General features: G+C 39.6%; 1 pseudogene; it reads right to left on the bottom strand.

Annotated features, from left to right (window-relative positions):
• Positions 1-27,363, bottom strand: LOC149167943 (uncharacterized; annotated as a pseudogene).
• Positions 27,364-27,956: the final 593 nt, after the last annotated feature.

Here is a 27,956-nt window from a genome sequence, read left to right as displayed (position 1 = left end):
CTAGATTGTGTTGAGGCAGTGATTGGACTCATTCTTGGGGATCAGTTCTACATTGTCATGCTCGATGGGTGTAAAGTCTCTATTTTGAACTGAAGAAGTTATTATTTGTTGCAATGAGGAATCCTCTCGTCAAATGATATCAATTGGACTTGTTGATTGTTGAAGTGGAGTTATATCATAAACAACTAAAACCATCTCATCCAAAACTACATTTTGGATTGATTCATCATTTCACTTATATTCATAGAGTTTCCTATTGTAGACAGCAAGCTAAGTTGATCAGAAATAGTATCCAATGTTGGCTTTGAAATCTTTCTCATGTTGCGCTTAATTTTCTCAACCTCAACCGTTGGTGGATCTGGAAGAGAATACGGTGTTGAGTTTCACCCCCTTCTAAAACTCTATTTAGGTTTCTCAACTTCAACCTCAAGTTGGTGAAAAACAAAATATGTTGTTTATTTCAACACCTTTCTCAAGCCACACTTTGGTTTCTCATATTCCATATCAAGATGATTTGAAATATGCTGTTGAATTGAATTGGGGGTACCTTTTTCATGTTGTGCTTTTACCTAGGCTTACTTCAACCTCAACTGAGGGTACACTCTCACTTATATTTTGAGGCCTTAGATTTGAGTTATTACTTGCCTACCTAGATGAACTCCCAGTTTGAGCAGACATCCAACATTCCAAATAAACTCATCCTGAGTTGAAATCAAGACCACAATTAATTCATAAAGACTTGGTCATGGGTGCAGACTCTAGAATCTGACAAGAAAATTCATTTGATAACAAATTCTCGGTCCGAGAAGTATTACTACCATAAATATCGAGGATATTTTTCTCTTTAATTTATTTCCTCTTGATGAATTATGTATTCGCCTATGTTTAAGCCTATCATGTACAACCAATCCTTCATCCAACGTTCTGACTTGGTGAGCACGAACTAGATATTGCAATCTAATATTTTCCTATAAATGGCATAAACTTCCCATAGCCTATCTCATAACCATGTACCCATGAACAAGGGCTTGAAATATTATAAGGCCTTTAAGGGCTCTATATGCTCGCCTAGCCAAACAGCCCCTGAAAGTTGTTTGTGCTTTGATGGCTGCAGATTCTTCTCTTATTCTCTCAAGATCAAGAACAGTGTCAATAGTAGGAAGAGTGACTTCTTATTGATGTAGACACATTGTTGAAATGTGTAGCTTAGGAGGTGCTCCCACAACCTCCGGGGTACTCAGTTTGTGAGGAGTTGACCCACAAAAATGTGGTTTGTGGGAAATGTACCCAAAGTTGTGGGCTAAAGACCCAAGAGGAAAATCATTTTTTATTCATTGGATGCATGAGGGGCACCCTTGACGGGCTAAGGGGCACCTATAGCTACAATGGAGTGGGTGAAATCAAATGAAAGAATTATATTTCTAAAGTTAAATGTGTTTAAGAATGTTGGGCTTAGGTCGGCTTGGGCTAAAGTGGTGACCATTGGTGGCTAATTGAATCCACCAAGAAAACTAAGTAGAAGTACAATTGAGTTCATTTGGCAACATCACAAGTGCAATCATCTCAAGTGAAGACAAGCCTAAGTAGTCGTAGACCTGAAGGAACTGAGCTGGAGTGAAGGAAGAGGATCGAATTTTCCTTGTTTCTTGTATTCTGGTACAGGTCATGTTAGGAGGGTTGGACTTGTAATTTGTGTGTGTTTCTGAGCATATGTTCTGGTGTTTATCTCTAAGATTAGGCCATATTGATTTCTGTAGGCAAAAGGAGGGTTGGAACCCTTGTATATGTTGTAGAGTGAGGTTGTAAGGCTTGTGAAGGAAGAGGATCGAACTTTCCTTGTTTCTGTCGAAAACCATGTATTTCTTGTATAGTGATGCCATGAGGCCTATGATGGAAGAGGAATACAAGCCTGAGTAGTCGCAAACCTAAATGAGCCAAGTTGGGGTGAAGGAAGAGGATCGAACTTTCATTGTTTCTTGTGCTCTTGTACAAGTCGAGTTAGGAGGGTTGGACATGTAATTTGTGCGTGGTTCTAGGCATATGTTCAATTGTTTATCTCTGAGATCAGGCTGTGATGATTTTTGTGAAAAAAAGGAGGGTTGAAACCCTTAGGTGTTTGAAAGTGTTTAAGGGCTAATATGTGTGGTATACCCAGAGTTTCATAGGTTTGATGTGGCCAAGTTAGGGCATAATCTGAGACAGACACAGTTCCCCTAAGAGGACCGAGAAACCTCAATCATTGGTGCATAGGACCGAGTCTCCTTCATGCCTAAGCAGAGGTTAGTTAAGGAGGTATGAGTTGATATTTGTGGCTGAGTTTTCATGTAAATGATTGTTTTCGTGTATGTGGTTAAGGTCTATCCTCTAAGTAGTGTATGGACAAAGTATTGAAGGTCTTATGTACATGGTATTTTTTGGAAAACTAATCACTGTGAGAAAACCTAGTTGTAGCCTATGTTCAGTCTCTTGAATGGTGTAAAGGGATGTGTGACGGTAGGTTTGTTGAAGACCATATGAATAGTGCTTTAAATTTGGCAAACAACTATTAGAGGGAAGACTAATATAGACCTATGTTCATTGACCTTGGTGGAGCTTTGTCATTGATATAAGGCATATTGAAGAGTTGGTCATGCAAGTGTATCTGAAGCAGCAGAGGACCTTGTGAGCAACTATGGCAAAGGTATTGAAGCAGCATATTCTCTGTAAGTATAGGTTGAAAAAGACTTGCGAGGTGTTCAAGGCAAGTGGACTGAAAGAGTTGGTGTAAGCGCTCCTTTAGCAAGTAAGACAAGTTGTTCTTTTTCTTAGGCAAATTTATTGTCATGTGTTGTTGGCATCAAGCCCTAGTTTTCCTTGTATCAGAGCTAATTGTAAGGGCCATGATCACTAGTACAGGAGCCCTATGTTTTTTGTATTCAAGTTATAATACAAGCAAGTTTTGGTTTGTAAATCGTGTACTTCATTGATTAACTGTTGTCCATTTTCCGTTGTGTAAAGTACTTTGTGTTGTGGAATTTTAGTGTGTTAGTGATCATGTTTTAGACACAAAACTGAATCTAAATTGCAAAAATAAATCAACATGGTATTAGAGATACTTTGAAGGGACATTCAAATCAAAGTGTGCATAGCGTAAAGCTCAAGAGGGAGTTAGTTTCCTTGTTGTTGGAGGACTAGAAGCATGGAAAAGTTTGTCACTAGTCTGAGGTACAAAGATAGATTGGATGGTTCGTCCAACTATAGTCCATGGAAGGAAAGGATCAAGTTGGTCTTGTTGATGAACAATATAATGTATGTTTGTCGACAAGGAGATTCAAAAACCAACAGACCCTAAGGAGTTGGAGGTGTATAAAGAGTTGGATGCAAAGGCTAAGCTCATCATCATAAACGGTGCCAAAGATCACTTGATACCTCATCTAACCGGGAATAAAATTGCACGATATATGTGGAAGGCTCTTCAAGACTTGTTCCAGAATAAGAATGAGAAATGATTGCTGGTATTGATAGAGAATTTGAAGAACACCAAGATGTTGGATGATGAAGGTGTGGCTCCATAATTGATAAGGATTTATCAAGTTCAAGATGAGCTAATTTCCATTGGAGATAGCATTCCAAATTCTGAGCTAGTGAGGACTGCTTTGAAGGGATTTATCAAGGAATGGAAGCCATTTATCAAAGGGATAGCTGCTCAAGATAAGTTGTCAGATTGGAATAGGTTATGGGACGACTTCATCCAAGAACCGCGATATGAGGATCTTCGTATGAAGAGTTCTGTTGAAGATAGCATGGATCTTGCAGAATAGATGAAAGGCAAAGAGAAGGACTTGGGCAAGCTGAAGTGTTATACATGTGGAGAGTATGGTCATTATGCAAGCAAGTGTCCGCAAAAGAAGAAGGGAGATAATGAGAAGAGGAAGGAGATAGTTGGGGTTGCTACATCTTCAGGTGAGCTAGATGACTTCTCGAGAAGACTGGAGGAGGAATTTGCTCTGGTTTCTCATTTCACTGAGGGTGCCATCGACAAGGATGCATGGTATGTCAATAGTAGAGCATCGAATAATATGACAGGTTCGCGTGAAGTTTTTAAGACTCTAACTGAATGGGACTCGAAATTGCACATGGAGGTTGGTGACAAGAGTCAGAAAGTTGTTAGAGGGTCAAGTGTTGTGCCATTCAGGATGGAGTCAAGTGGGTTGTTACGAGTTCAAGATGTATTTTGGGTACTGGAGCTCAAGTCCAATGTGTTTTATGTCTCAATGATCGAGGCCAAGGGGTTTGAGGTGATATTCCGATAGTCAGGCCCAAAGGTTCTAACTCTACTGGAGATATCATTGGAGTTAAGGAGCATGGTCTATACCAACAAACGTGAAAGCCTATATATTAAGGGAAGAAGCAAGTTCCTGAGACTTTGAGGGACTCATCAAGTTCAAGCGGGAGTATGCAAGTTCATAGGGAGGATTAGAAACCAAAGAAGAGTGCATGGTTAGTGAAGAAGAAGTGAAAGGATTCTGGTGGTAGGGACACTACCAAGGATAGTGTGATTCATTCTACAGGGTATGTTGCAGTGGTGGATGCCATAGATTGGGCTAGTGTCATTGGCAAGTTACTTCTGAGTAGTGGAAGTACCTCCCTCAATAAGAGGGAGTGTTGAAATGTGTAGCTTGGGAGGTACTCCCACAACCCCTGGGGTACTAGGTTTGTGAGGAGTTGACCCACAGAAATGTGGTTTGTGGGCAATGTACCCAAGCAGTGGGCTTTGTACCCAAAGTTGTGGGTGAAAGACCCAAAAGGAAAATAATTATTTATTGATTGGATGCATGATGGGCTAAGGGGAACCTATGGCTACAATGGAGTGGGTGAAAGAAAATGAAAATAATTTTATTTCTAAAGTTAAGGGTGTTTAAGCATGTTTGGCTTAGGTCGGCTTGGGCTAAAGTGGTGACCCTTGGTGGCTAATTGACTCTACCAAAAACACTATAAGTAAAATTAGAATTGAGTTCATTTGGCATCATCACAAGCACAATCATTACAAGTGAAGACAAGCCTAAGTAATTGCAAACATAAAGGAGTTGAGTTGGAGTGAACGAAGAAGATCGAACTTTCCTTATTTCTTCTGTTCTGGTACAAGTTGAGTTAGGAGAGTTGGACATGTAAGTTTTGCATGGTTCTGAGCATAAATTCTATTTTTTATCTTTGATATCATCCCATGTTGATTTATGTACACAAAAGGAGGGTTGAAACCCTTGTATCTGTTGTAAAATGAGGCCATGAGGCATGTGATGACATTGGAGTAAGATTCAAGCCTAATCAAGGTGTTCACAAGTGTTTAAGGGATTATATGTGTGGTATATGCAAAGTTTCAAAGGTCTGATGTGAATGAGTTAGGGAAAAATATGAGGAAATAGTAGGTGCCCTGTGAGGGCTGAGAAACCTCAACCATTGGTGCACAAGACTGAGTCTCCTTCATGCTTGGGAAAAAGTCAATTAAGGAGGTATGAGTTGATATTTGTGGCTGATTTTTCATGTAGATGATTGTTGTGGTGTATGTGGTTAAGGTCAATCCTCTAAGCAATGTATTGATGGAGTATTGAAGGTCTTGTGTGCAGAGTATTTTGTGGGAAACTAATCATTATGAGAAAACCGAGTTGTAGCCTATGCTCAGTCTCTTGAATGGTTGAAATGGACTATGTGATGGCAGGTTTGTTGAAGACCCTGTGAAAAGTTATTTTGATGTGGAAAACCACTGTTAGAGGGAAGACTAATATAGGCCTATGTTCAATGGCCTTGGTGGAGCTTTGTCATTGATAGAAGGCATATTGAAGAGTTGGTTTTGCAAGTGTATCTAAAGAAGTAGAGGACCTTGTGAGCAACTAGGGCAGAGGTATTGGAGCAACATATTCTCTACAATTATAGGTGACAAAGGACCTACCAAGTGTACAAGGCAAGTGGACTGAAAGAGCTAGTGCAACCAATTCTTCAGCGAGTCAAGTTGTTCTTGTTCTTGGCAAGATTGATTGTCATGTGTTGTTGACATGAAGCCCTAGTTTTCCTTGTATCAAGGCTAATTGTAAGGGCCATGATCCTTAGTACGAGATCCCTATGTTTGTTGTATTAAAGTTGTAATGCAAGCAAGCTATGGGTTTGTAAATCTATTATGTACTTCATTGATTCGTTGTTGTACATTTTCTGTTGTGCAAAGTGCTTGGTGTTGTGGCATTTTAGTGTGTTTGTGATCGTGTTTTAAACATAGACTTGAATCTAAATTACCAGGAAAAATCAACACATTTTTCTCTGTACCAACAAATATTGCCTATTTTCACTGATCTCAAAGACAAATATGTTGTTTTATTTCTATGCCCATAGATGATGAATTTGATCCCATAATGGTGTTTGGAACCTAATCTTGTGTTGATTCATTATCCAAAACTTTTGTATCTTTATTATTTGATGCTTTCTTCTAGCAAATAAGTCCAACTTCTTCATCAAAGACAAACTTGTGCCCTCCCATTCATACATCTAGTGGCCTGGTACAAGTTCCAATAAACTAAATTCATATGCTAAACTTTCCTCCTAGTGAACATTTCCCGGCCAGCATCTTGACCCTAGTAAGAACTAGGGGCCATTTTATAATCAGACTTACAATCAATTTCCTCAATTTTCATTGAGTTTCTATGATCAGTGTCTAAAGGCATATATACTCTATCTGCATCTTGGGTATTTTTCGTGGATGCAACTTCTCCCCAATCATCTTTGGTGTTTTGATCATAGCCTTCACCTTTAACAATCGTCTCACTTGCATCTACAACATGGGTGTTAGGATTTTGTTCAATAGATTTGCTCTTTTTGTCTTCCCCTATTGTTCCATCTTTTATAGATATGTTGTTTCATTTTTCCTTCATTGTTTATGTTAAAACCCACACTCCCACTTGCTCAATCACCCTTGTGAGGATTCTATTATATCTTCAAATCTCTACAAGAATTCCAAGAAGCACTCCTACAAAGACTTCATCTTCCCAAGCCCCTGAAATGATGTCCAAAGATAACTGGTTTCTACCCTCTATTGTTAAACCCCATCAGGCTAGAAAGATGCACCACTCTGATACCACTGTAATATCCCCTACTAAAACTAACTCATATTTTTTGTTGGTAAATAAATCTGAAGGAAAATAACCAGCAATATTATCATAATAATTTGTAAGAAAATCCAAGCAATAAACAAATTTCCACATTAAATAAATTCTTCCAATTTTTTTCCTAACAAAATAGATTAACCATCATAACCTAATCAAAAATATGCAACAATAAACTTAGCAGATATTTTATTAATCATATCAAGAAAGTACATGCTGACAATGTTGGAAATACTGGGGGGGTGAATCAATATTCCTCTTTTTTTTTGTTCTTGTTGTTACCAAAAGCACATATATATATATATATGTATGAAACACAGAAATAGATAGCTGGAATTAATGCTTTTATTAACACAAAACAGTGCAATGAAATAAATACAATATAAGTATATATCTGGTTGTGATTAGTTGCCAAGCTCCAACTTGGACTTCAGTGAGGCTCCAACCTCCAGATCACCAACTATGTTTTGCAATGGTTCTGCACTTAGGAGCACCAACCCCCAAGGATTTCAATCTTGTTCAGTTTTGAGGCTCCAACCTCTTCGGCTCCAACCCAACCCTGGTATAAACTGTTATGCTATTGATCTCTATTCTGCTGAGGTTCTCCTTCACTCCTGTTCTCCTGCTTCTCCTGCCTCTACTACCTCTGCTGCTTCTTCTGCCTCTACTGCCTCTCACTCTGGTTATTCACACAACAACTCCCATTGTTCTTTGTTTTTCTGTTTTATTCATTCCCCATGCCTCTGTCCATTCGTTTCCGCTTACACCGCCTCTTTGGCTTCCTCCTCGGTCATTGTGGCTTCCTCTATGTTGTGCAAGTTCACCGACTCTTCTGGGGACACGTAGATTCATTAGAGAGATCCAAATAATCCATGGACAACACATCTTCCCGGTTAACTATAACAGCGCTCCTTTTGACAATGATTGCAAGCATACACAGAGTTTTTCAGTTTAACGGAGGTGTTATGCCCCAATCACAATCTCCATCGCCATGATGCACCCCATTTAACTGATGTTCAGCCTCCTGAATCATCGGAACAGTTATCATAGGCCTTTCGGCCTAAAAACCCCACGCAGGCCAAAAAAATCGATTACACAGGAAACATGGGCAAAACAGTCGAAAAGACCAAAGGGCAGACTTCAGGATATATTACACCCGCATCTATTTCTGTATTAGGTCTGCGCTTAAATCGCAATCAGAAATTCGTGACTCCTGGAGGTCCTTTATATGTCAAGACCATGGCATCATCGATGGCTAACGGATGATCCTCCACTGCTCCAATGGACCGGATGCGATATGGTATTAAACCATAGTTAATATGCCCATCGGGTCCACACCCTTATCACAGTAGGTGCTTCCAATGTGGCAAGGCTTTACAGCTTATGATATGTGACGGATACGATCATGTAATAAGTTATATTACATTGTCGCAGCGGGTCCACATAATTTATCGCAATCGGAGGTTTTAATGAGGCAGGGCCTTAACCTTTTGCGATACATAATCCCGACATAGCGGACGCTATAGTAAATTTCAACGTATTGCAATGGTTCCATGGGTCCACGCATATATTATCGCAATCGGAGGTTTTCGGGGGTGACAACCCTTTTGAACTTTGCGATATATATATTGCTCTGCTGTTTTTATTTATATGCTCCACTGTTAATATATATTGCTCCACTTTTTTAACTTTGTTTTAAGATAGATATATATATAAATATATATATATATATATATATAATATATATATATATAAATATATATATATATATATATATATATATATATATATATATATATATTGCTCCGCTTATGCACCTTACTCTTGGCATATGCGATGGCTCTACTCCTCTGATAGGGTATTCGCTGATAGCTCTACTCCGCCGATAGTGAAAATGCATATATATTCGCCGATAGTGTTAAAGCATACATATATGGGTTTTTGGCTGCCGATAGCTCTCGATAGTGTAATCAGCCTGCATTCTTTGACATTCTTGCTCCCGTAGTGTTATCTGTGGCATATATGACCCCCGAACGTTGTTTAAATGCATGCACATATATATATATATATATATATATATATATATATATATATATATATATATATATATATATATATATATATATATATATATATATATATATATATATATATATATATATATATATATATCTGAGTTCTACTCCCAATGGCTCTGTTTGCTTCTTGCTCCTCTGGTGGCTCTGTCTGCTCCTCTCGGCTCCATCTGCTCCTCTAATATTGCCATATTGAAATCAATGACAATCTGTGTCCAACAATATCCCCCTTTGTTATTGATGGCAATATTCTTCTGCTCTCCCCCTTTAACATCAATGGCAAAGGAACGCATATGGACTCCCCCTGTCAAACTGCTCCCCTTCTCCTACTACATCTTTATGAATGAACTTGAGTGATGATAAAGAGATAACCCCCATCTTTTGACGCAGATGTTCGAATGCTTCTCGAGGAAGAGGTTTTGTGAAAATATCAGCTATCTGCTCCTTAGTACTGATATATTCCAGGGCGATGTTTTGTTCAGCTACTTGCTCACAAAGGAAATGATACTTGATTGGTATGTGTTTGGTCCTTGAATGCATCACTGGATTTTTGCTGAGACTGATAGCACTTGTGTTGTCACAATAGATGGTAATCGGTTGATCTGTACATATGTTGACATCTTTTAAAGCTTCCTTCATCCATAGTACAACAGTCCGCTGCAGCAATATACTCGGCTTCAGCTGTGGATAATGATATGGATGACTGTTTTTTGCTGAGCCAGGATACTAAACAGTCTCCTAGGAAGAACGCATTTCCACTAGTACTTTTCCGATCATCTATACTTCCAGCCCAATCAGCATCGGTGTATGCAGTTACAGTCAGTGTTGAGCTTTTTGGGTACCAAAGACCGAAATCAGGAGTTCCTTTCAAATATCTGAGAATTCTTTTTACAACTAATAAATGAGATTGTTTGGGAGCAGATTGAAATCTTCCCACCATTCCTACTGCCTGCATTATGTTTGGTCTTGTAGTTGTTAAGTATAGAAGGGCTCCAATTATTGACCTGTAATGAGTTGCATCTACTGGAGGGGAGTCATCATCTTTTCTCAATTTGCAGTTTGTGGTCATAAGTGTGCTCATGGGTGCACAGTCCTCCATTCCATATCTTTTGAGCATGTCTTTTCGATATTTGGTTTGAGATATACACAGCCTTGCTCTGGTTTGGGATACTTGAAGTCCAAGGAAGTGAGACAGCGCTCCTATCATTGACATCTCAAACTCTTTTGACATGTTTTGAGAAAATTCATGGCTCATTTCATCATTATTGCTAGAAAAAATTAGATCATCGACATAAACAAGAGTAACTAATAACTTACCTTCATCTGTCTTTATGTATATATTGCTTCCAGCCACTCCCTTTTTGAAGCCTTGTTGTTGTAGATAGTGATCCAATCTTGCATAGCAAGCTCTAGGAGCTTGTTTCAACCCATACAAATCCTTTTTCAACTTACAGACTAAGTCCTTTCCTTCTGTTAGATCAAACCCTTCTGGATGCTCCATGTAGACTTCTTCCTTGAGTTCCCCATTTATAAATGTTGATTTCACGCCCATTTGATAGATTTTGAATCCTTTTGAGCAAGCAAATGCCCAAAACATCCTAATAGCTTCCATACGGGCTACTGGTGAAAATGTCTTTTCAAAGTCAATTCCTTCAATTTGTGAATAGCCTTTGCAGACAAGCCTTGCCTTGTTTCTGATAACCTGTCCTTATTCATTCATTTTATTTCTGAACATCCATTTGGTTCCTATTATGTTTTTGTCCTTTGGATGTGGTACCAGCTCCCATGTCTCATTCTTCTCAATTTGGGACATTTCTTCTTCCATGGATTTTACCCAATGAGGATCCTTACTTTCTTCTGCAAATGTTTCTAGTTCTATCATATATAGAAAAGCAATAACGTTTCTCTTTGGTGTAATGGTCACCCTTCTTCAGGTTTGCATCCCTTCATCTCTATTGCCAATAATCTGCTCTTCTGGATGATATTTCTGGACAAACTTCATCTTTGAAGGGGTATGAGTTGGTTCTTTCTCCTCTTATTCTTCTTCCTCGTCTATTTCTTCTTCTTCAAGTTCTTCTTCTTCATGTTCTTCTTCTTTAGGTTCTTCTTCTTCAATGAGAATATAATCTTCATGTCCTTCAATTTCTTTTTCTGGAAGGTCTTCATCAACCTTTACATCAATGCTTTCCACTATTTTCTTTAGTCAAAAATTGTAGAACTTGTAAGCCTTGCTCTGTGTAGAGTATCCAAGAAATATCCTTTCATCAACCCGAGAATCAAACTTTCTTGGTGAGCCATCATTGATTTTTATGAAGCACTTGATTCCAAAGATCTTGAAGTACTTTACTAAAGCTGGTCTTCCTTTCCATAACTCATAAGAAGGTTTTTCACAGTTTTTTCTTAATTGAGTTCGATTTAATGTATAGACAGTCATCCCTACTGCTTATCTCCAAAATTTTGGCTGCAAGTCTACTGCTAATAACATTGTTCTTGCCATTTCTTGGATTGTTCAGTTTCTTCTTTCAACTACCCCATTTTGTTGAGGTGTTCTGGCAGCAGAGAATTCCCTTTTAATTCCATGAATATTACAGAACTCACTAAACTCGTTTGATGTGAATTCTCCCCCTCTTTTTGTTCTGAGGCACTTAATTTTTGAATCTTTTTCATTTTCTACAAGGGCTTTTAGATTCTTAAAACACTCAAAAGTTTCAGATTTATACTTTATAAAATATATCCACATCATTATAGTATAGTCATCAACAAATAACACAAATTACCTTTCTCCTTGGAGTGCCTGATTTCTAGTTGGTCCACACAAATCAGCATGGATGATCTCCAAGGGCTTTGATGTAGATAACTCCTTTGTCTTGTGGCTAGTTCTGGTTTTCTTTCCATGTTGACATGGACCACATACTCCTTGATTTGGTTTGACCAGCCTTGGGATGTCTCATACAGCTCTAATATTGTTGATATTGATCAGATTTTCGAAGCTTGTATGTCCAAGTCGCTTGTGCCACAGCCAACTTTAATCTGTCTGACTCAGGTAGAATTTATTTTCTTGAATCTTGTCCAGAATGTAAATGTTGTCTGGTGTTCTAACCTCTTTCACCACAAGTTCCCCTGAGGAAGAGTTCCTTATTTCACAGTCTTTGGTGCTGAAGACAACCTTATGTCCTCGATCACAGATTTGGCTGACACTCAGGAGATTATGTTTGAGCCCGTCTACTAGCAAAGCATCTTGAGATTTTCCTTTTCCATTGATCAAAGTAACAATTCCTTTTCCTACAATTCTGCCAGATCCACTTCCAAAGGACATATTCCCTTCCTTTTTGTTCAATGAGACAAACTTCCTTTTGTCTCCTATCATGTGTCTAGAGCACCCACTATCCACAAACTAATGATTTCCATAATTTTGAGCATATAGAGATGGGCCGCATTTATCCATGCTAGAATTATTACTACTCGTCTTTCTTCCTTTGAGTGGGCAGTCTTGTTCATAGTGTCCATTATTGTAGTAGAATGAGCAAATCATATCAAATTTGGTCAAGGGATCAAATGAATTGAAGGTTTTGATTTGTCCCTGCCTTTTGGGGGCATATGAATTGATTGTTTGGTCCTTTAGCTTTGGCATTTCACTTTTGCGAGCCATGCAATGTCTAGCTTGATGACCAATGTTTTTATGGTGAAAACAGTGTCCAAGAAAGATGGTTTTGTACCTTTTGAAGCAGCCATAGTTTGAGTTGATTTCCTTCCTGGGAATTACTCCTCCCTCATTCTTTGGATTTGAGATGGGCCCTTGGTGGAGTACAAGTTTGTATTTATTGTAGTGTCCATGATTCGACTCCACATTCTTCTTTGGAGTAAGTCTCTCCTCATTCTTTGGATCTGGGATGCGCTTTTGATAACATACTTTTTCTTCTTTTGGATTGCAGGAAAGTGCATTGGCATAGCTTTTTGCACTATTCTTAGTGCTTGAGGATTCTCCTTTGAAACCTATTCTAGGCTTGTCATGTTCAGGTTTTTGACTTTTTAGAATAGTCTCAAGTATTTGAGAGCTTTTACAGCCCTTTTTAATTTGCTCCAACTCCTTTCTCAGAGACACTATTTCAGCCTCACATTCTTCACAAGTCTCTTCTTTTTCTTTTAGCTTTGCTTCCAAGAGATCTTATCCTTCTTGTTTCCTCGTTTTCCACTTTGAGAGAAATGATTTTATTCCGTAGTTTCTCATTTTCTTCAATGGCACTTATTAGCAGTTCATCTATATTTCCTTCCAGCCCTAAGTCATAATCATTTGTGAATGCCATGAATAATGTTTCTTGGCTTTCATCATGGTCACTTTCCTAGTTTGATTTCCTTTTTATGACCATAAACTTATCCTCATCAGACTCGTCTTTCTTAGAGAAGAAGTTCTTATTATTGAACCCTTTCTTTTTGTGTGCCATTCTTTTATAATTTCCTTCATCATCACTATCATGTTTATGAGGACATTTTGCTTCATAATGATCTATTTTTCCACATTTAAAATAGATAAGAGGGTACTTGCCTTTAAGCTTAGATCCTTTCTTCAGCTTTCGTACAAATTGAGCCAATTCAGATTCCACATCGAACTCATCACTACAATCATTCCTTTCTTTCCCCTTCTTTGACTTTGAGGCCTTGAATGCTGCATCTTTGGAGCTTGGGCCACCTTTCCTCATCTCATAGGCAGTGAGGATTCCATGGAGTTCATCCATTTTGAGGGTATCTAGATCCTTTGCTTCTTCTATGGCACTTATTTTGGAGTCAAATCTGTCTGGAAGAGATCTTAATACCTTTTGAACAATGGTACTTTCTTCAATTTTTTCGTCCAATCCTTTCAGGGAGTTGACCACTTCAGCTACTCGGAGGAGGTATGCTGCAATATCTTCTTCATCTTCCATCCTCAGACTTTCAAATTGTCTTCTGTGAGTTTGAAGCTTTTCCTTCTTGACTTTTGAGTCTCCATCATATAAGCCAACTAGCTTCTCCCACATTTCTTTGGCAGAGGTACAGTGCATGACTTTTGTAAACTCAGAATCAGTGATTCCACTAGTGATGGAGTTCAAGGCCTTTGCATTTGCGATGTAGGCTTTCCTCTCATCTTGATCTGTTGGAAGAGTGGTAGTCATTTGGTATTCATTTTGAACAAAATGCCAGACTTCAGGTCCAAGGGACATTAAGTAGTAGGTCATTCTTTTTTTCCAAAAACCAAAGTTAGTGCCATTGAACAGAGGAGGTCTTCTTGATGCTTCATGATTTCTCATCATGGCTGCGGATCCTTCTTCAAGCTGTTAGGCTAGTATGAAGAAGCCTGCTCTGATACCAATTGTTGGAAATACTGAGGGGGGGGTGAATCAGTATTCCTCTTTTTTTGTTGTTCTTGTTGTTACCAAAAGCACATATATATATGAAACACAGAAATAGATAGCTGGAATTAATGCTTTTATTAACACAAAACAATGCAATGAAATAAATACAATATAAGTATATATCTGGTTGTGATTAGTTGCCAAGCTCCAACTTGGACTTCAGTGAGGCTCCAACCTCCAGAGCACCAACTCTGTTTTGCAATGGTTCTGCACTTAGGAGCACCAACCCCCAAGGATTTCAATCCTGTTCAGTTCTGAGGCTCCAACCTCTTGGGCTCCAACCCAACCCTGGTATAAACTGTTATGTTGTTGATCTCTATTCTGCTGAGGTTCTCCTTCACTCCTATTCTCCTGCTTCTCCTGCCTCTACTACCTCTGCTGCTTCTTCTGCCTCTGTTGCCTCTCACTCTAGTTATTCACACAACAACTCCCATTGTTCTTTGTTTTTCTATTTTATTCATTCCCCATGCCTCTGTCCATTCATTTCCGCTTACACTGCCTCTTTGGCTTCCTCCTCGGTCATTGTGGCTTCCTCTGCATTGTGCAAGTTCACCGACTCTTCTGGGGACACGTAGATTCATTATAGAGATCCAAATAATCCACAGACAACACATCTTCCTAGTTAACTGTAACAACGCTCCTTTTGACAATGATTTCAGGCATACACAGAGTTTTTCAGGTTAACGGAGGTGTTATGCCCCAATCACAATCTCCATCGCCATGATGCACCCCATTTAACTGACATTCAGCCTCCTAAATCATCGGAGCAGTTATCATAGGCCTTTCGGCCTAAAAACCCCGCGCAGGCCAAAAAACTCGATTACACAAGAAACATGGGCGAAATAGTCGAAAAGACCAAAGGGCAGACTTCAGGATATATTACACCCGCATCTATTTCTGTATCAGGTCCGCGCTTAAATTGCAATCAACAATTCGTGACTCCCGGAGGTCCTTTATATGTCGAGACCATAGAATTGCCGATGGCCGACGGCCGATCCTCCACTGCTCCGATGGACCGGATGCGATATGGTATTAAACCATAGTTAATATGCCCGTCGGGTCCACAACCTTATCGCAGTCGGCGCTTCCAATGTGGCAAGGCTTTAGGGCTTGCAATATGCAACAGATGCAATCATATATTAAGTTATATTACATTGTCACAACGGGTCCACATACTTTATCGCAATCGGAGGCTTTAATGAGGTAGGGCCTTAACTTCTTGCAATACATAATCCCAACGTAGTGGACACGATAGTAAATTTCAACATATTGCAATGGTTCCATGGGTCCGCGCATATATTATCGCAATCGGAGGGTTTCGGGGGTGACAACCCTTTTGAACTTTGTGATATATATATTGCTCCGCTGTTTTTAACTTTGTTTATATGCTCCGATGTTTATATATATATATATATATATATATATATATATATATATATATATATATATATATATATATATATATATATATATCTATATATATATATATATATATATATATATATATATATATATATATATATATATATATTTCTCCATTGTTTTAACTTTGTTTATATATATATATATATATATATATATATTGCTCCGCTTATGCACCTTATTCTTGGCGTATGCGATGGCTCTACTCCTCTGATAGAGTATTCGCCAATAGCTCTACTCCGCCGATAGTGCAAATGCATATATATCCACCGATAGTGTTAAAGCATACATATATGGGTTTTTGGCCGCCGATAGCTCCCAAGAGTGTAATCAGCCTACGTTCTTTGACATTCTTGCTCCCGTAGTGTTATATATGGCATATATGACCCCCAAACGTTGTTTAAATGCATGCATATATATATATATCTGAGTTCTGCTCCCAATGGCTCTGTTTGCTTCATGCTCCTTTGGTGGCTCTGTCTGCTCCTCTTCACTCCGTCTGCTCCTCTAATATTGCCACATTGACATCAATGACAATCTGTGTCCAACAGACAACGTTTTCTAAATGCCAAAATTGATTTACTAGAAACCTAGTAGATAGTAATGCAAGATGTTGCACATTATTTCTCTAGACTCTTGAAAACTATTACAATTTGATTCTCCTTTTTCCATTAAGTACCAATGGAGAACCTGAAATGATCCCCCCTTCAAACTAGCCACCACATCCATGTTCTCCGCTCAAAAAAGAGTTCTCATCATTCTTAAGAGAAAATGGCATTCGAAGACAGTTAATACGAGACCCTACAACAATATGGTTTTACAGAGAGACACAATTGCACCATAATGGAAATGAGACAAAATGGTATTCCAGAGAGACAAATTGTACCATCATGGAAATGGTGAGGAGCATGTTGAATGATTCTCATCTGGAGCAATCTTTTTTGGCAGAAGTTGTTTGTACAACTATATATTTATTAAACAAAGCACCCACCAAATCTCTTAATGGGGTCACTCCAAAAGAACTTTGGATAGGTATGAAACCATCCACATCTCAACTTCAAACTTTTGGTTGAATAGCATACATGCACATTCCAAAGCAGCAACAAACAAAAATGGATGAAAAATCACCAAAATGGATCTTTCTAGGATACAAAGATGAATCAAAATCCTATCGCTTGATGGATCCAAGCACATAAGAAACTGTATGTTTCACAAAATGTGGTTTTTAATGAGAATGGATACTATTCATGGGGAAAATATTCATTTTTATGGCTCTTGGGATCCTCTCCAATGAGGATGAAATACTCCAAAACAGGCAACCAAAAATAATGTGTAGCAGATATCCAAGTGGTATACAAGCACCATTCGAGATGCAAAACTTGATACCTTCTAGACACATCTTCCTAGCCAAGAACTCACAACATGGCACGCAAAGCAAATGAAGTCAATTTGGCCCTCATGAACATTGTTGTTCATATTTTTTAACCTTGAACAATTCAAGAAGCTCTTGAAAATGAACCGTGGAAAGCAACCATGGAAGTTGAGTATCACATGCTCTTGACAAATAAAACGCAAACTTGTCAATCCTCCAAAAGATACAAAGGTCGTGGTTGTCAATGGATTTTCAAAATTAGATGATAGACCTTTGTTTTGACGATATTATTAATCAATTTTACCTATGAGATGTAGACCAGTTGGTTTGTGTGGGGTTTAGTCTCCACTACGACTCAAATTCAAACTTCATAAGGAGAGGTTGAGGATGGGAGCAACTTTTGCGAGAATTAAGCTATCCAATAGCGTCCAATCTCAACTGAACTTTGCATTGCACAATCTTGGTGATAACACCCCCTAGCAGGCCCCAGCCTAAGCTCAGCATATATATATATATATATATATATATATAGATAACCAATTTTGACATTTTCCTCTCATTCTTTTGACCTCCATATAACCCTTTATGTCAACCTTTTTTATGATTTATATAAGATATACCATGCAAAAGAGCATCTAAAGGTAATAAATTCCTAATTTGTTTAGCTAAATGACATTAAATAGTCATTTTACTAATCATTGGTCACAAGAATTTCAGGTTCATTTAATCCATCATTGGTTTGAATAGCAATGTTCTTTTAAACTAAATCTACCATTTGGAGGAGATACACAATCTTCAGAACATGGTTCGATTACTATTTTAGATACATAAAATTGTTGAGAAATCAAGAGGGGGGGATTTCTCTTACATGATAATTACTTGAACTAATGTTGGCTTATTATTATTATTATTATTATTATACATTCTTCTTTCATCAAGCAATTATCAAAAATGCAAAGATGTGAAGATCACATAAAAAGAAAGACAAAAGGTACAGGCTCCAAGCCAAGGGAAAACCCAGAAAGTCATCTTCTTATAGAATTATATCAAAGTGAGATATCCAAGACTTGAGACCAATACTAGATACCAAGAACCAAGTCATCCCTCCCTCCATAATTGTCTTTCAATTGTTCATATCAAAATGCTCAGTCTTCAACAACGACACACAACTTTCTACAGTAGTAATCTTTGTCTTGAACAAGGTGCCTTTCTCACAGAACTTCAGATAATATATTTATTGCAGATCCTTCCACAAAAACAAAACTTAGATAAATAGAATATGTCTTCACTGGAGATAAGAGATAGAGTTTGGATGCCTTCCACAAGAGCATAATTCGGATGCATTTCCACAAATATACAATTTAGATGTCTTCCTCAAATACATAATTCATATGCCTTCATTCCTTAGAGAACTTGCACATATTACAGTCATCTATCTCAAAAGAAACTCACATTTCTCTGTATCCACAAACTGGCTCCTTTGGTGAAAAATTTATGCCAATATATAGTGGTTTGCACATGCGAAAAGTCACGTCCTTTGGGCAGGCTGACCTGATCATCTGGAGGGCCGTTTTTTTAAACTAAATCTACCATTTGGAGGAGATCCACAATCTTCAGAACATGGTTCGATTACTATTTTAGATACATAAAATTGTTGAGAAATCAAGAGGGGAGGATTTCTCTTACATGATAATTACTTGAACTGATGTTGGCTTATTATTATTATTATTATTATTATTATTATTATACATTCTTCTTTCATCAAGCAATTATCAAAAATGCAAAGATGTGAAGATCACATAAAAAGAAAGACAAAAGATACAGGCTCCAAGCCAAGGGAAAACCCAGAAAGTCATCTTCTTATAGAATTATATCAAAGTGAGATATCCAAGACTCGAGACCAATACTAGATACCAAGAACCAAGTCAGCCCTCCCTCCATAATTTTCTTTCAATTTTTCATATCAAAATGCTCAGTCTTCAACAACGACACACAAATTTCTGTAGTAGTAATCTTTGTCTTGAACAAGGTGCCTTTCTCACAGAACTTCAGATAATATATTTATTGCAGATCCTTCCACAAAAACAAAACTTAGATAAACAGAATATGTCTTTCACTGGAGATAAGAGACAGAGTTTGGATGCCTTACACAAGAGCATAATTCGGATGCATTTCCACAAATATACAATTTAGATGTCTTCCTCAAATACATAATCCATATGCCTTCATTCCTTAGAGAACTTGCACATATTACAGTCATCTATCTCAAAAGAAACTCGCATTTCTCTGTATCCACAAACTCGCTCTTTTGGTGAAAAATTTATGCCAATATATAGTGGTTTGCACATGCGAAAAGTCACGTCCTTTGGGCAGGCTGACCTGATCATCTGGAGGGCCGACTTGGTCTTGAAGGTACAATTTGAATCTTTCCACAAAAATAAAAAATATTTCTTTTTATTTACAAATAGTCCAAATGGGACTTTGACTCGTGACAATTTTTCTTATTGACTCAATAAACCTAGGGGCATGAAATGCATGCCTAGTCTAAGAAATTTTATTTTTCTTCTTTTTGTCTTTTACATAAAATATACGTTGACAAATTATGATCTAGATTTAAACAGGAACGCAACAAATTACAGAGATAACCATAAACACAGAGATGCAACGGAAATAATACTTCATTTCATTAATGTAAAATATTGAAATATGCTTACAAATAGAAATGGAAATACACCAGCTAGGGCGATGGTATCTTATCTCTGAGAAGAGATGTGGCGGCTACATGCCTCTGAACTGAACTACAATGAGGCTCAAGGGCCTTTTTATTATTGAACAATAAGAGCAAACCCTAAACAACCAAAACCTTAACCCGAGGAGATGTAACACCAAGAGTTTATGGGCCCCGTTGGGGTGAGTTGGACAGCCAACTTCCCAAGGTCGTGACTTGGTCATATTATCTCTGTTTGACGTGCATGATAGCCCGTTGGAAAGATCTCTCTGAGGACTACGACGAAAAAGACGATTTTAGAAAAAAAATCATTGGCGGTAGATTTCCAAAAATCCGTTGTTTAGGGCCTCAAAACGGATTTGGAAGTTTAGGACCCGAAAAACTGCTAAAAATAGTAAACTTTGCTACAATTAAGGAAACTAAAAAACTAAAAGAAGCAATGGTGGGGGTCCAAGTGGAATTGGCGGGTGGCCACCAATATCCACCTGGATCATTCCTACCCCCTTAGGAAGCAATTGTCCCCATTGCGTTGAGTTCCTCCATGAGATGACGAAACTTCTACTGAACTTGGTCCCTGGTGAACCACTTGCCCTGGTGAAGGAGTTGGCCTGCTTTGACAACTCGATACAGATGGATATTTTACTGGCGAGTGTGCTTGATCTGTGTGTCCATGATTCGATCAGTTGCATCTTGTTCCATGCAATCTGGATTTAACTCTGTGGGCGTGAGTTGTTCTGCAATGTCAAATGTGTCTAGTAATGGTGGAAAGTATGGCCAAAGGCGGTCCACATTGAACACTGGGTGCAGGTCAAGGAATGGGGGAATGCTGACCTCAAATGCATTGTCTCCCATAGCCTTGGTAATGGTGTAAGGACCATATCGGAGTGGTCTGAGTTTCCAACGGGCTCCAGTAAGGCATTCCTTTTGCAAATGCAACCAGACTTTGTCGCCCACCTGAAACTTGTGTGGCACCCGATGTTGATCAAGTCGTTTCTTGTACTTGGCATTTGATTTCTCCAGAATGTCATGGACCTACTGGCGAATATGTTGGATGTGCTCAATGAAGTTGTTTGCCTTATCTATTTCGGACTAGACATGATCCGAATCTGCGTGCGTAGTTGCAAATGGCATGGCCACATCAATGGGACATAGTGGATGGAATCCCAAGCCCACCTGAAAAGGGTTGTGGTCAGTTGAGCTATGGAGAGCCCAGTTGTAGATGTGTTGAACATAGGGGAGGCTCTCGTCCCATGTGCGTGGATGCTTTGAGTTGTACATGTGCAAAATGTGTACGATCATCCTGTTGACAACCTCTGTCTGGCCATCAGTTTGAGGATGGAAGGCTGTGGACTTAGTGAGTTTGGTGTCCAACATCGACCAGAGACTAGACCAAAATGTACTGAAGAACCTATTGTCCCGATCTAAGATGATAGACTGTGGGATCCCAAAGTGTACCCACACTTGTTCAAAGAAGAGTTTAGCAGTGGCTTCGACTGTGATATTCTTCTTGCAGGCCGCCATAATGGCCATCTTTGAGAACCTGTCGAAAACCAGAAAAACATAGTCGTTTCCATGCTTAGTGGAAGGAAGGCCTGACATGTAATCCATGGAGATGGATTCCCATGGTCGACTAGGGATAGGCAGCGAGGTATAAAGGCCTTGCTTCTTGATGGTTGGTTTGGCAATGGCGTAGGCAATGCATGATCTGATGTACTTCCTGACATCTTGTCGAAGATTCGGCCAATAGAAATACTTCTACAGTACTGCTACCATTTTCTCGGCCCCAAAATGCCCAGCAGACCGACTGTAGTGTGCTTCCCAAATCATCTTGGCACGCTTGCTTGAAGGAACACAAAGGTGACCCAGGTGGCATAACAGGGCATCCTGGAGATGAAAATATGGAACATGCTAACCCTCCAAGAGTGTCTGGTATGTGTGGCCAAATTATGGGTCGCTTTTGTAGAGAAGTAGCCAATCAGAAGTCTCATGCCCACAAGAGTTGAGCACGGTGGTTAACGCCATGATCGGTGGTCGACTAAGACAATCTGCAACATTATTGGTGCTTCCCTTCTTATACTTTATATTCAAATGAAACCGTTGCAAGTATGTGGACCACTTATGATGGCGATCATTCTACAATTTCCCTTGGGTCTATATGAACTACAAGAGTCAGTGGTCTGTGTGGATGATCGTTTTCTTCCCCAAAATGTAATGCTTCCATTGTCGGCAGGCCTGCACAATGGAATACATCTCTTTGTCATAAGTGGGATACTTCTTGAATGTGTCTGAAAGTGTCTCACTTTGATATGCCACTAGATGCCCGTATTGAGTAAGGACTGCCCCAATAGCATAGTCAAAGGTGTCTGTCTCGACCTCAAATGGTTGTTGCAAGCCTGGTAATGCGAGCACTGGTGCTGAGCAGAGGCGATCTTTCAACTCTGTGAATGCCTTCTGTTGAGATTTAGACCAAAAGAATTTTGCTTTCGCTCCTCCCTTGGTGACTTGACTCAAAGGCCAAGTGATATGAGAAAATCCCAACACGAACCTGCAGTAGAAGTTGGCAAGACCTAAAAAGTTGTGAAGCTCTGTCAGAGTGGTTGGAGATGGCCAATCCTGAATGACTTGGATCTTGGCTGGATCCACATGCACCCCCTGTTCATCAATAATGTATCCCAGATACTGAACCTGGGTCATGCCAAAAGTGCATTTCTCCAAATTGGCACATAACTTGTGTTGCCGCAATGTTTGGAGAACCTGTCGGATGTGGTGGAGGTGCTCTTCCCAACTCTGGCTGAAGATCAGGATGTCATCCAAGTATACCACTACAAATGAGTTGGTGAATGGCCGCAAGATGTCATCCATTAGCCTCATGAAGGTTGCAGGAGCATTCGTCAATCCGAAAGGCATAACCAACCATTCGAAAAGGCCCTCCTTGGCTTTGAAGGCAGTCTTCCACACATCGGAGGGTTCGATTGGTACCTGGTGATATCCTAACTTCAAATCGATCTTGCTGAAATATTTTGTCCCCTTCAGTTGGTCCAGGAGGTCATCAATCTGTGGGATCGGGTACCTATTACGGACAATGATCTTGTTCAATGCCCGATATTCAATACAGATTCTCCAAGTCCCATCCTTCTTTTGTACCAACACGATCGGGCTCCCACAGGGCGATGAACTCAGTCGGATGTGACCTTTCTACAGCAGCTCCTGAATCTGCCTCTTGATTTCATCGTTCTCCAAAATGGAGCGCCGATAGATTGGTCCATTGGGCAGCGGTGCACCTAGGTCAGATCGATGGAGTGCTTGACCCGATAGTGGAGAGGAACCCCTGCGGGGGAGGTGAAGATGTCCTCATACTCCTCCACCACCTTGTCCATCTGTAGTTGTCGTGCAGAGGGGCCCTGTCTCGAGGTCATGGCCACCGTCTTCTTCTTTCCTTGAGGGCGTATCATCAGGAAAACAAATTTCCCAGTTTTGGAAATGAGCTTACTGCATTGTTTTGTAGTAACCAAAGAGATGGCGATAGGCAGTGCTACCTCCGGTATCCTGTACAACTTATTTTCCAAAGTAACAATAATAGCACGGGGCCTTGATTCATACACAGCATGTCGCTTCCACAAGTATGGTTGTCCTAAGAATACATCACAAACTTCAAGGGGAGCAATGTCACACAATACCTCATCCGTGAAGGGTTTGATGTTGTATGGAAGGCAACACTGCTGGCTCATGCGAAGATCCCGTCCTTGGTGAAGCCACCCGATGGTGTAGGATTGTGGATGTGTTGTGGTCGATAAGCCCGGCCGCTTCACAACCTCTGCCGAAATGAGATTCTTTTGGCTCCCGTTGTCGACAATGAACTGTAGTGGGGAGCCCTTTACCCACATCTGGGAGTGGAAGAGACGCTCCTCCTCCTCTGGATCTTCGAGTTCCTCCTTCTGGATCTTCATGGTGACAACAATGGCGTTGGGCTCTGCATCAATAATCTGCTTCCCTTTGTCATTCCCCTTGTCAGGTTCTGAATCAGAGTCGGAACATGCATATGATTCTGAAACCTTTAGTTCTGCCACTAGTGACTGCTTGGCCCGACATTCACTTGTGTTGTGAGTGGAGCTCTTATGGAACTCACACCACTTTCCCGTGTCCTTTTTCGGCTTCGCAGTGCTGTTCTTTGCTTGCAGCTTTGGCGGGTTGTCTTGGGCCACCCCGCCTTGGCTTTGTCCTTTGTTCTACGGTTTGGGGGCACCTTTCCCTTGCTTCGGATTCACAGATCCAAAGTCTCACTTCTTCTGTTTAAACTTTTGCTCGACCTTGACGGCATATTGGTATGTCGTGCCGAGTGAGGAGATGTTCAGGAATTCTATTTCTTCCTGGATGTACTTGTGCAGGCAGCCGCGGTATTTGAGTACCAAATGCTGCTCTGAATCCTTGATACCCAACTTTGTGCAAAGGGTATGGAAAATATTGGTAAACTCCAGCACGTCTTGGTCCCTTCCCTGCCGCAGCGTGGTCCACTTTATGTATTGATCCTCATAGCTTTCGACAAGGTAGTACTTCTCCTTGATGGCATCCCGGAATGAATTCCAAGTGGGTGCGGCTGAAAATAGTGAGCCTGTACTTTCATCCTTCTACTCGCAGTAGGTTTCCCACCAGTCCTTGACGTGGGGGGCTACTTTGAGAAGAGCAAAAAATAATATTTTCCTGACTAGAAAAATCATGAACAGAAAAATAACCCTCTAGCAGATTTAACCATTTATCGACAGCATCTGCGTCTATCTGACCCTCGAATATGGGGATTTCAAAATTAACTTGTACCTTAAACAGTGTGGCATTTCCAAAGTAGTTGTTGGAAGTCGATGTGTCGCCCCTAGGTAGCCGCTGAAGGATCTGGTCAAAGTTGTTCATCATCGCGTTCCTTTGTCACTCGAGGGCTTCTTCGAGCAAGATTTTGATAGGATCTCCTTTCCCCTCGTCTTTCTTTTCATCCACCATGGGAGGCCGTCAGGATTTGTGAGGCTGGTCTTTCAAAGGTTCGACCAGTTCAAGCCCTAACTCCTTATATCCCGACCTTGTTGGGGACATGCAAAGAAAAACAGAGAAAAAAGTAGACCCCTCTGATACCACTGATCCGGATTTAAACAGGAACGCAACAAATTACAGAGATAACCATAAACACAGAGATGCAACGAAAATAATACTTCATTTCATTAATGTAAAACACTGAAATATGCTTACAAACAGAAATGGAAATACACCAGCTAGGGCGATGGTAGCTTATCTCTGAGAAGAGATGTGGCGGCTACATGCCTCTAAACTGAACTACAATGAGGCTCAAGGGCCTTTTTATTATTGAACAATAAGAGCAAACCCTAAACAACCAAAACCCTAACCTGAGGAGATGTAACACCAAGATTTTATGGGCCCCGTTGGGGTGAGTTGGACAGCGAACTTCATAAGGTCGTGACTTGGTCATATTATCTCTGTTTGACGTGCATGATAGCCCATTGGAAAGATCTCTCCGAGGACTACGACGGAAAAGACGATTTTAGAAAAAAAAAATCGTTGGCGGTAGATTTCCAAAAAAACGTCGTTTAGGGCCTCAAAACGGCTCCAGAAGTTTAGGACCCGAAAAACTGCTAAAAATAGTAAACTGTGCTACAATTAAGGAAACTGAAAAACTGAAAGAAGCAATGGTGGGGGTCCAAGTGGAATTGGCAGGTGGCCACCAATATCCACCTGGATCAAATTATGAAGACCAAACCTAATTACATTTCAACACTTCCTCTTAACTACGGAGGTATTCATAATTCCACAACCAGTACAAGGATACTCTCAAATTGAAATATTCTCATAAGAAGAGTCGGATTGATAAGCCATCTTTAAGCATCAACATCATAATCAGCATTGTCAACATAACAACATAGCAAGCCCTTGACTAACATAGTAACAATCTCTATCTCTCCACTAGATTAGAGCACAATGCTAGGATGATTTATGTGATACACCACACTAACTCTCAAGGAACATACCCCATCCAAATGTTCACCAGGTATGTCCTTAAGACTATTCTTATCTTGGATTCTCAATCCTCAAAGAATATCGGTCCTCTTCAGCCACTCTTGTCTCGAAGACCCTATCCAATCCTCAAAGAATGTCAATTCAGAAGACTACTTCTATCTTGGATTCCCAATCCTCAAGAAGTATTGGTCTCATATGCTTATCCAATCCTCCATTCTCCTTGCCATGGCCTTCACTAGATGTATGATTGTTAGTCTTGGCCTAGTGCATGACACATGGAGAAGAGAATATGATGTCCATCATCACTCCCTCCCAACCAGGGAGATAATCCTCATTCCCTCTCGAGAAGGGAATAGAGCCTTGCTCCCTCTCAACTAGGGAGACACAACCACAAGTTTAAGCTTGTCTCATACTACACCAATGCATCAATGATTTCTTCTTTTGTGGAGATCTTCAATACTAGCTGCAAGGCTTCTCCTCCCCTTTGCATCATCATATCATACCGAAGCTTCGTCCTTCTTGGATGTTAAACATTAAGATACTTCTTGACAAGGTTTATCTTATCAAACTGAGAGTTTCCTAGATCTCTGACAATCTTCATGCAATTTTGTCATCAACTGGTTCATTTATCACCTTCAAGGAGCCAAACTTTCTTACAGCTGCAAGCACATGTTTTCCATCCTTTCATAACAATATGCAGTCCTCGTGCTCTTCCAAGCCATCATTAGTGCCATCCACTCAAACCATCGCAACCAAATCAAATCAAGTGGCTGCCCATACAATGTTATCAAATAAATATCTTTCTTCACATACTTCTGTAAGGTGTCCTTTCAGGGAGCCAAATCATATCTCAAGCAAATCATCATTAGAATTGCTCAACCAATGTTGCTTGCTCCTTTTGAGGTCATCATTCCTTTTTCAGAGTTCTGCCTCATGAGCTTTTAATCATTAATCAATGTGTTTCTAGAACAAACCAAACATCATAACTCTTCACCTTCTTAAGGGCATTGCCCTAGATAAATCAACATCTCTTTTGATTGCATAACATCATATTTCTTCATTTTATGGTCAAAGGATTTTGTCATGTTACTTGAACTTCTTGATCATAAGCTTCCTTGCCATACTTCTTACAATCCCAGGAAGCTTGATTTGACATAAAAAATTCAAATGAAGAAGCACTATCCTCCGCTATAGAAATCATATGTTTCCACAATAATCCTGTCACTGAATCTATCATTGCTTCATAGAATTGTCTTTAGTAAAATTTTGCACTTCTTCATAAAGTTAACCTCAAGAAACTTATTACAAGGATGGAGTATTATCTTTATCATTATCATCAAACCGTAGTCTAGCTTTACTTGGTTCTTCCAATCTTCTCATCTTGCTTCCACAACCTTCACTAGTGTGACTGCAGTTTTCACCAGAAAGTACAACCAAGCAAAATATAAAAGGGCAAGAGAACAGAATAAAAAGGGTACTTATATCTTAAGAGTATGTCAACATGGTGTCAACTCTATCATTGGCTAGGGTTTCTTTTAAATCAAATCCCTGCAAGGGTTTTATAAACTCTAGACACTGCATTTGCAAATTCTTAATGTAAACCCTATATATGAGCTCATTCAAATTCTGTATATCAAAGGGTTAGATACAAAACATGAAATTTTCACAAGTATGCAAGGGAATGCTAAGGATCAGCGTTATCCATGATGCATTGCAGACCTTTAAGAGATAAAGGAAAAAGTATACGTACCTCATATAAACTTTACCTTGGAGATTTATCCTTTTGACCTACCATCAGTCTTCAATCTTCAGTGTGAAGTATATATCATT

Source organism: Pinus tabuliformis, chromosome 5_1 (assembly GCF_031772625.1).
Source record: "Pinus tabuliformis cultivar Carrire ecotype Pingquan chromosome 5_1, CPIR1, whole genome shotgun sequence".
Taxonomy (NCBI): Eukaryota; Viridiplantae; Streptophyta; class Pinopsida; order Pinales; family Pinaceae; genus Pinus; species Pinus tabuliformis.
The sequence above is the reverse complement of the archived record's forward strand: the minus strand, read 5'-3'. Positions and strand labels throughout refer to the sequence as shown.